The sequence below is a fragment of the Brassica oleracea genome, chromosome C5 (genome assembly GCF_000695525.1).
Source record: "Brassica oleracea var. oleracea cultivar TO1000 chromosome C5, BOL, whole genome shotgun sequence".
In the NCBI taxonomy this organism is placed as follows: Eukaryota; Viridiplantae; Streptophyta; class Magnoliopsida; order Brassicales; family Brassicaceae; genus Brassica; species Brassica oleracea.
The window spans coordinates 6,891,915-6,901,532 of NC_027752.1; the positions used below are offsets into that span (position 1 = coordinate 6,891,915).

Below are 9,618 nucleotides of genomic sequence, written 5' to 3' on the forward strand. Positions count from 1 at the left end.
AAAAAAAAAAAAAAAAAAACATCTAACGATTGAATGATCCGAACGATTGAATGATCCATTTTCTAGTATAAAGTATAAACCTACTAGTATAAGAATCCTTACGAAAGCAAAACCTCTCGCCTTATGGAACAAGCACAGGCGTGATATCTCGGTTTCAAAAATGGATGGAAATGCTTTTCTCTTTCGGGTCCCTTGTTCGAACGCTCGCCGGCGCATTCTTGGTCAATGTCTTTGGAAAGTAGACGGCCAAACCATGTTTGTAGCAAAGTGGTCGCCGGGAATTAAGCTTGAGAAGCCATCATTGACATCTGTTCCGGTTTGGCTAGACTTTGTTGGGGTTCCTCTGCAATTCTTCAACAAAGATGCTTTAAAGGAAATTGCGGGTCTTGTAACCCACTCTGTCTGCACCCTGCCACAGAAAATCTCACCAACTTAGAGGTTGCTAAGGTCTACACTGTCAGACCCAAGGAAGCCTCTTCCGGAAGCGGTCAACGCCCGTTTCGAGTCTGGTGAGGTGGTTTGTATAACGGTTTCATGTCCCTGGTTACCGTCTCTCTGCTCTCACTGTTCAAAAGTTGGCTATACAATCTCACGATGCCCTGCTGCTCCGCCAAGGTGCGAAATTTGCCGCTCAGTCAAGCATGCTACTGATGTTTGCACTAGGACCAACGCAAATATGGACCGCTCTAGGATTGTTGATGATAAACGCAAAGGAAAAGCCCTAATCAAGAACCAGCTTCCAATTGTAGGAAATGGGAATATGGATCCTAGGCGCTTTGAGAATGCACCCAAAACTGCCTCAAAAGCTAAAAAGGTGCCATCAAAGGAAAGGGTTCCCACAGATAGAAATCAACAAGAGTATCCTCGCTCTAATGGCATGCCTGTAATTTCTCAAAGCTCCAGGGATCCCACTGCTACGGGATCTGATCCAACCTTGGAAAAGCTTCAGGTCCCAAAAAAGAGCTAGCGCGTGGGGATTTTTTCGTAGACTTGCGTTGTGGTGATCCTGGAGGTCTAGCCGAGTTTCTTGCAGTTTCCGTTTCGGAGGAGGATGACCCGAGTTCAGAGGGCCTGTCTAATGAGGATGATAACCCGGATGATGATGGGGATCAATATAAACAAGTGATCTCTCGCCGATCTCGTAAAGGGAACAAAGGAACTGCTAGGGTCAGAGGCCCTTTAAACCTCTGAATTTTCTCCCTCTTTAATGGATATTTTTTGTTGGAATATAAGAGGTTTCAACGATAAAACAAAACGTTGCGGATTTAGAAAGTGGCTAAGGTTAAATAAGCCAATCTTCGGTGGTTTGTTGGAGACTCATGTTTGTCCATCTAAGGCAGCATCTCTCATCAGCAGAGTTTTCCCCGGGTGGCATTACGAGTGTAATTATGAGTTTTCAGATTTAGGAAAAATTTGGCTTCTGTGGCATCCTTCAGTTTCTGTTACGGTGCTCCAGAAATCGCTTCAATGCATCACGTGTTTGGTTAAGCTTCATTTTGTATCATCAGAGCTTGCTGTCACGTTTGTCTATGGTTCTAATGATAGGAAAATTTGTCGTGACCTATGGTCGGACTTGTGCTTCCTCTCTTCTTCTCCTAGTCTTGCCCATCTCCCTTGGACTGTCCTAGGAGACTTCAATCATATTCTAGACCCATCTGATCATTCTAAAGCTGCAGTCATCTCTTCGACTCGTGGTATGCGTGATTTTCTCAACTGCATCATATCTACTGATCTGGCTGATCTCCCTTTCTGTGGTAATGATTTCACATGGTCTAACAACCAAGGCGAAAGCGTGATATCTAAAAAGTTAGACAGAATTACCGTAAATGATGATTGGTTGAGGCTGTTTCCAAACTCGCTTGGCGTCTTCAAGGACCCAGGAATCTCAGACCACAGCCCCTGTTGTGTCTATCTTGATACTAGCCGTCCCAAGCCTAAGGCGCCTTTCAAATTCTTCTCTTTTCTCAATGATAACCCAGAGTTCACCTCTTATTGCTGCATGTTTGTCCTCCCTGCCTTTCCATGGTTCGATGATGCTTAGAGTATCAAAAAAGCTCAAGGAACTCAAGAGCATAATTAGAACTTTCAGCCGTGAAAACTACTCGGGGATCGAGAAAAGAGTTTCTGGAGCTTTTGATGAGCTCTCTCACTGCCAATGGATTGTTCTCTCCTCTCCAACACCAATGGCGAGTTTAAATGAGAGAATTGCTGGTGACAAATGGGTCAAGCTTGCTCGGGCAGAAGAGTCTTTCTTTTACCAGCGATCTCGCGTAACGTGGCTTGATAAAGGAGATGCAAATACTACCTTTTACCACCATCAGGTCAGAACTCGCTTATCTCAGAATCAGATTATCTTCCTGCAGGATGATCTCGGTAATATACTTGATTCAAGGGAGGATATTATGAACCTGGTTGTTTCGTATTATGAGAATCTCTTGGGCGGCGTCTCTCCTTCCAACGTCGCTTCTCTGGAGGATTTGTCTCAGTTGATCTCATATAGATGCTCCACTTCAGTCAAAGAATCATTGGAAGCTCCGTTCTCTAGCTTGGACATCCAAACAGCTTTTTTCTCCCTGCCGAGGAATAAAGCATCGGGTCCGGATGGTTACCATGCTGAGTTTTTTACTCATAACTGGAAAGCAGTGGGGCCTGACATGATTTTAGCTATTCAGGACTTCTTTTCTTAGGTAAAATGTTACACCAGTGGAATGCAACTATACTGACCCTTATCCCCAAGAAGCAAAACGCAGAGCTAGTCTTCGACTTCAGACCAATCTCTTGTTGCAACACGGTTTATGAAGTCATTTCCAAGCTGCTTGCAAATAGGCTGAAGGAGATCCTTCCATCAGTGATCTCGAACACACAATCTGCTTTTATCCGGGGTAGACTTCTTGTGGAAAATGTCCTAATGGCTACCGAGCTTACCCAGGGTTACAACTGGAAAAATATCTCCAAGCGCTCTCTTCTCAAAGTTGATCTAAAAATGGCTTTTGATTCTCTTAATTGGGATTTTATTTTGCTGCCTCTCAAGGCGCTCTGTTTCCCATAATCTTTCATCAACCTGATTTCTCAGTGTATCACGACAACCAGGTTCTCAGTTTCAGTAAATGGCGAGCTGGGGGGCTATTTTAAAGGGTCTCGTGGCTTGCATCAAGGCGACTAGTTTCTGGTTTGATTTTTGGTAACCGATAGGCCCTTTGATCAACTTGATTGGTTTGGATGGACCGCGGCAACTTGGTGTCCCTCTTCAGGCCAAAGTAGCAGATTGTTGCTCTGGTTCTGGTTGGATTCTGCGGCCAGCAAGGTCTCCGCAAGCAGAGCAGCTCCATATCGTTCTCTGCTCCGTCCAACCTCCTTCATCATCATCATCATGAGACTGTTACAAATGGTACGTTGATGACCTTTACTTAGACTACTTCAACACTGCCAGAACTTGGGAATCTGTTAGAGATAGAGCTGGTGTTGTTGATTGGGAATATGTTGTTTGGTTTGGTGGTCACGTTTCGAGGCATGCTTTCCACATGTGGGTACGTCACTTGGATAGGTTACCAACAAGATCTCGCACTGCAGTTTGGGACCAAAACGTTGAGAAATCTTGTCTCCTGTGTAATGCGATGGATGAAAACATGGACCACTTATTCCTCCGTTGCAGGTATAGTGAGCGTCTTTGGAAACTGATCATTCAAAGGCTTGGTTATCAACCCTTCTTTTTCCACACATGGATATCGTTCATAGAATGGCTTCACATGAAGGATTTTACTTGCCCTCAGACACTCCGTAAGCTGGCTGCCCAAGCAGTCATCTATCACTTGTGGCTAGAGAGGAACAACCGTTTACACAATGTTGTCTTCTCTACTCCCGAATGTATTTTCAAGAGCATAGATCGTCATATCAAAAATACGATTCTTGCAAGGAAAGGAAAGAAGAAGTTCAACTCCCTTATGAGCACTTGGCTGAGATTCTCTTAGTTATGTGTTAGTGCTGTTGGGATAATATATTTCTTCACGGAATTTTTTTTGTTATAAACAAAATGATGATCGACCATGGACCAGCCCATACTGCAGGCCCAATCCGGGACATGATAAAGACAACCAGAGACTATGTGTTTATCTAGTATATATTCCATGTATATCTGTAACATAGTGTTTATCCTTATCCTTATCTTGTTAGGATAAACATGATCTTATGACGTTCTAATACCTTGTATATATATGGACCTTCTGGTCGACAGTAATGATAACAGAAGTATTTCCCCAACACTTCATTTACAACAGTTTTAAACTTTTCAGTCTCAAATCTCAGAAAGTATGTGTAGATCTGAAATATGAACAAATAGAAAAAAAATGAAGGAGAGGAATGGGATTCATACCATTCAGAAGGAAAAAATGTTGAATAAAAGACTAAGAAAAATCAAAGAAGATGCTTTCGTAACAAAAAAAAAAAATCTGGGACAAAAAAAAGGAAAATCAAGTTATGAACATATGTGTCAGAGAACTAACGTAAGCATATAGGGACAATTGTGGAATTAAAATTATCAAATAGTGTCATAGTCATTCACCTAATTAAATTTGTTATCATGGTTATCTACCGTAAATTCCCTAATTTTTATACATGTATTATATAGTTTGCTAATTTTAAACCGTTCTATCATCATATTCTATTTTTTAAATAAATATTTATATTTATGAAAATAAAATTTATAAATGATTTTATCATATTTAGATAAAATATGATATAATTTATTTATTTTTCATTTTATAAACGATAACTTAAAATAAATTAAGTTATTGCTAAAATATTTTTACACAGATTTCTTAAAATTTTAAAATATAATATATATTATATTTGAAATGAAAATATATTATGATTAAAGTAGTTACAAATATTTTATATTATTAGTTTTAAGAAAATACATGTTAATTTTTATACATGTATTATATAGTTTGCTAATGTTAACTCATCTTACCAACGTATTAGATTTTATTTTTGAACTAAATATTTTATACTTACGAAAAAAATATATAAAATATATAAATTTATAAATTTAATACAATTTTATTTTATTTAGCTCAATATAATAATTTGTTTTAATATGATTGATTATGATTATATAATAAATAAAATATTATAGAATTTTTTATTTTTCATTTTAGAAACGATAACTGAATATATTAATGTATAATAATATTTCAAACTAATTTCGAAATTAGTGAAAATATTTAAATATAATTTTGAAAATGAAGATATTGTAAAAATCTTTTAAAACAGATTTGTTAGAATTTTAAAATAAATATATTTATATTTAAAATGAAAAGATATAAAAATATATTATGATTAAAGTATTTTAAAGATTCTATTTAATAAAAAATTTAATTGATGGTCCAAATTGAAAAATCACACATAAAAGAAGTCATGACTTATATTTTAATATATAAAATTTTTAATATTCGATTTACATATCGATATACTTACTTGCTCATTATTTTGGGGTAAATTTTATTTTATTTTACTTCTCTTTTGATTGATTTAAACTTCTCTGTTTTTATTTTACTTCTCTTTTCATAGGCACAGGTGCCGAACATTCAGAGGGCAGCAGGACATGTCGAGGTCCAGACCTTACCATCAATTACGGGGAGTTGGTGCTTTATAGATGGTTCGTAGAATGATAAGGAACCTTATTCCGGACAAGACTGGTATAGCACTCTGGAGGGTTTTGACGGACTGATGGAGGCAAGAAAGGTAGGGCAAGTCTCTCACCTCTTCACTCGGAGATGGAGGCGTTAATATGGACAATAGAGTGTATGAGGAACTTGCGACAGTATCAAGTTTGCAATGGATTGTTCTCAATTGGCGAAGATGGTTTCGGAACCAGAAGAATGACTAGCGTTTGGGTGTTATCTCGCGGACATCAAAACTTTAAAAGACTGCTTCCTCAGCTCAGAGCTCATTCATGTACCTCAGACGAAGAATTTAAAGGCAGATAGTCTAGCACGCAGTGCCAGAAAACAACTGTCTTTTATCGTTCACATGGATGCAGAATTACCTTCCTGGTTTACAGAATCTGTATGAGTATGTATACATCGATCAAAAAAAACTATTGGTCTTACAATGTCAACATGTTTTCTTTTATCCCTTAGTATTTGTTCCTATGTTTTTTACTTTGTGTTTTTGCCATTATAAACTTGATTTTAAAAGTTGATAAAAAATCTGATTTTAAAAATAAATACAAAAAATATTTTGAATTTTTGAAGTGTTTTTTCCTTTCACCGGTTCTCTCCTCCTCTCGACTTCATCGTTTTCTAGAGAAATATGTTCTCTCTGTGTTGGGCTGGGCCCTAAGCTATAGTCACTTAACTAATGATGAATTTTGATGGAAATTAAGTAGCTATATTATTATGATTTTGGGACCATGCATAACTTCTTATATAATGCTAATTGACCCCAACCGATTGGTTGTAATAACGTAGTAATACTTGTAAATATACTTTTCAAATAAATGTTTGATTGGTTCAACAAAATTGCCCCCACATTGGTCACTGGTCTAGGGACAGTCTATCAGTGCACATGTTTTAAGCACGAACAACCTCTCCGGCAGAATCAAGACTAAATCTCACTTAACCATTTTTTTTATCATATTTTAGTTATGATTGCTACATAATCCTAATTCGTGTTGGAGGATGATCAAACACTTAACTAACATGGCCTTAAATTAGTTTGACTTATTTTCCAAACAAAGTCATGTATCAAGTTTTCTTAATTTAGTAGTAGGATCCTTCGGGGTAATTAATCATTGACGATTATATAGAAAATGATTAAATTAAACTATAGCAACCAATGATAAATGACAAGAAACATACAGTTATGGCAGTGCCCATATAAAATCGTAGGATAGCCTCGTGTGCTCGTGGCTACTTCGGAGTTTGTCGGCATTTGCATTTTTGGGTTATATTAAAGATTTAAAGTATTATGTTTATGAATATATATGTGATGCATTATATTTCCAGGTTCAAATGCCTTTATTACTTTGGATTTTTATCTGTAAACAATTCTGATTTAGAATTCTAACAATTTAAATTAAAATCTCATGCATCATTTGTTGTGAGTTGCCGTATCTGGAGAGGATTTTATCACTCGTTACCTTCTTTTTTAACAACAAATCACTCGTTACCACTTACCTCATATAAACTCTGTGGGCTGGTGAATAGTTTTGGGATGAAATTTTCTAAATGAGTGGCGGTACAGTGGAAAACAAGAATGAGAATTTGTATCCACACTTACCTTATACACAATTTTTACATTTGATCATTCTGATTAAACATAATAAAGAACTGAAGTTCATTGAACCTTGTTGCATCTAGGTACAAAATGACAAAAAAAATCATATTACATAAACAATATTAAAGTTCGACAACAAATAAACATGGACTAATATCTCATAGGAAATATATATATATATATATATATATATATATATATATATATATGTATCATAGGTTAATAACGTCACATATATTCCTAATGTTCTATGGTTAAATGCATTTCAAAGTTGGCAAAAAAATGCATTTCAAATATATAACAAAATAAATAGCATGTAAAAAAATAGCATGTCACTCATTATTATGCATATTTTTGTTTTCATGTCAATAAGATACAAAAGTTGTTTCGTTTTTCTCTTTTGAAAATTATATAATATTGTTCATATCAAATTTGTGTAAGCAAAAAAAATATATAAGTGATTTTGTATTCTCAAGAGTCAAGAATTAGCGGCCATGTCGTCTCCAGTTTATTTGACCTAACCTAAAACCCTGTTTTTGATCTTGTTAACAATTTTTGATTAAGCATTTTAACATATTACAAAACTTCATGTAGTTATTTCTTGAGTCGTCGTATCTAGAAAGAATCTTATAATTCAAGATCTTATATAAACTTGAAAGATAGTGAAACAATTTTGGATGAAGATTCCTAAAAGAGTGACTAAAAGTTGAAAACAACAAGAAAATAATATGTTTCGTATTGACAGCTTACTTTATCATCATTTTTACATTTTGGTAATTCTAAAAAACTCATTGAAATTGTACAACGACGCACGTATGTAGGTCCAGTCCCGGGCAAAGTCGGATGTAACATTCGTATAAGACCTCCAAATTCTTTTGAAAAAAGTAAGTTGACATAGATTCCCAAAATTGTAAAAAAAAAGATTCACAAATTTATTTAAAAAAATTATTGAAATCTTTAATAAGTCGACAACTCTCTCCAAAATCTGAATGCCCGGCCCTGAGCGGACATACATACCTCTCAATTTTCATTTGACATTGATTGTTTACATGATTCAAGATTGATTGCTTATATCGGTTTTGTAAATAGCCTTATTTATCAGAAGGCACTAGTAGTATCAAAACATGGTTAGGGTTATATATAATGGAATTGGAATGCCCTTCCAACTTTCAAGATAAACCATTTAACCTCTTTTCTAACTACTGTGAACTGGTTAAATGATAACTTGTTATTAGTATGCAATTGTCGAATAAACCGTAAATTTGTAATGAAATACATCTTGAAGCTGATGATGACCTTTTGAAAAGTGACATTTTCACTTTTGTCACTAGTTGGTGAAACCATTGTTCCATGTCGACAGTATTTCCTTTTTCATGTGCTACGGAAACAGACTTAGACGCAGATGCGGCAAAAGAGGCGATGTCGTCCCTGGTGTAAACATTAACGAGCCGCGTACGATTAGCGACTTTTCTTTATTTTGTTCTGTAAGATTATGATTGCATAATGTCTCTCTCTCTCTTTCCTTATCAAATACCCACATAATGACATCAACCTAAACCACGAAACGACAGAGAAATTTACATGCAGTGTCTCTAAATTTTTTTTAATTATTTTGCAGAAGTCTCATCGATCAGTCCCGAAAGACGGTGTTCTTTATTATCTGATGTTCTCACCGGCTCTAAATTATTAATTACTTCCATCATTTTCTTGCATACCTCTGTTTATTCTTTATTGCCTTAGGCCATCATTATTGCGTGGACAATTTTAAATCCTTAAAATAAAAAAAGCAAAGGACGCAAGAGATATCAAAGGACGAAGGACGAGCTGGGACGTTTTTTATATAATGACTTCACTACAAGAAAACATATTTTTTACTAGGGCAGTATTCGTTGTAAATTCGTCGTAAACGGGGTGTTACGACGAATTAACGTTGAAAGACGTTTCGTTGTTAAACGTCCGTCGTAACGGAGGTTTCGTCGTAAACGACTCGTTACATTTACGACGAAATATATTCCTCGTAAAGCGCAGGGAAAGGATTCGTCGTAAACGCCACGTAAGACTTCGTCGTAAAGCCCACGTAATTATTTCGATGTAAAGCAAACGTAAATACTTTCGTTGTAAATCACTCGTAAACATTTCGATGTAAAATCCTCGTAAATATTTCGATGTTAATCACTCGTAAACATTCGATGTAAACTCCATGTAATGTTTACGAGGAGTTTACATCGTTTCTTATTATATTATTATTAATTAGTATATAATAGATTTTAATTTATATTTAATATTCAGAATTTAAAATAATTTAAATTTTAAAACAAAATATGAAATTGGAAAACATATTTT

The 9,618-nt window shown here is 35.7% G+C and overlaps 1 long non-coding RNA gene across 1 annotated transcript in view; it reads right to left on the reverse strand.

Annotated features, from left to right (window-relative positions):
• LOC106293621 overlaps positions 1 to 4,459 on the reverse strand; it is a 5,079-nt gene extending 620 nt beyond the window's left edge. The window contains exon 1 of the long non-coding RNA XR_001260566.1: positions 4,370 to 4,459. This is a non-coding gene — a long non-coding RNA (uncharacterized LOC106293621). The remainder of the gene's footprint in view (positions 1 to 4,369) is intronic.
• Between the last annotated feature and the right edge of the window lie 5,159 nt (positions 4,460 to 9,618).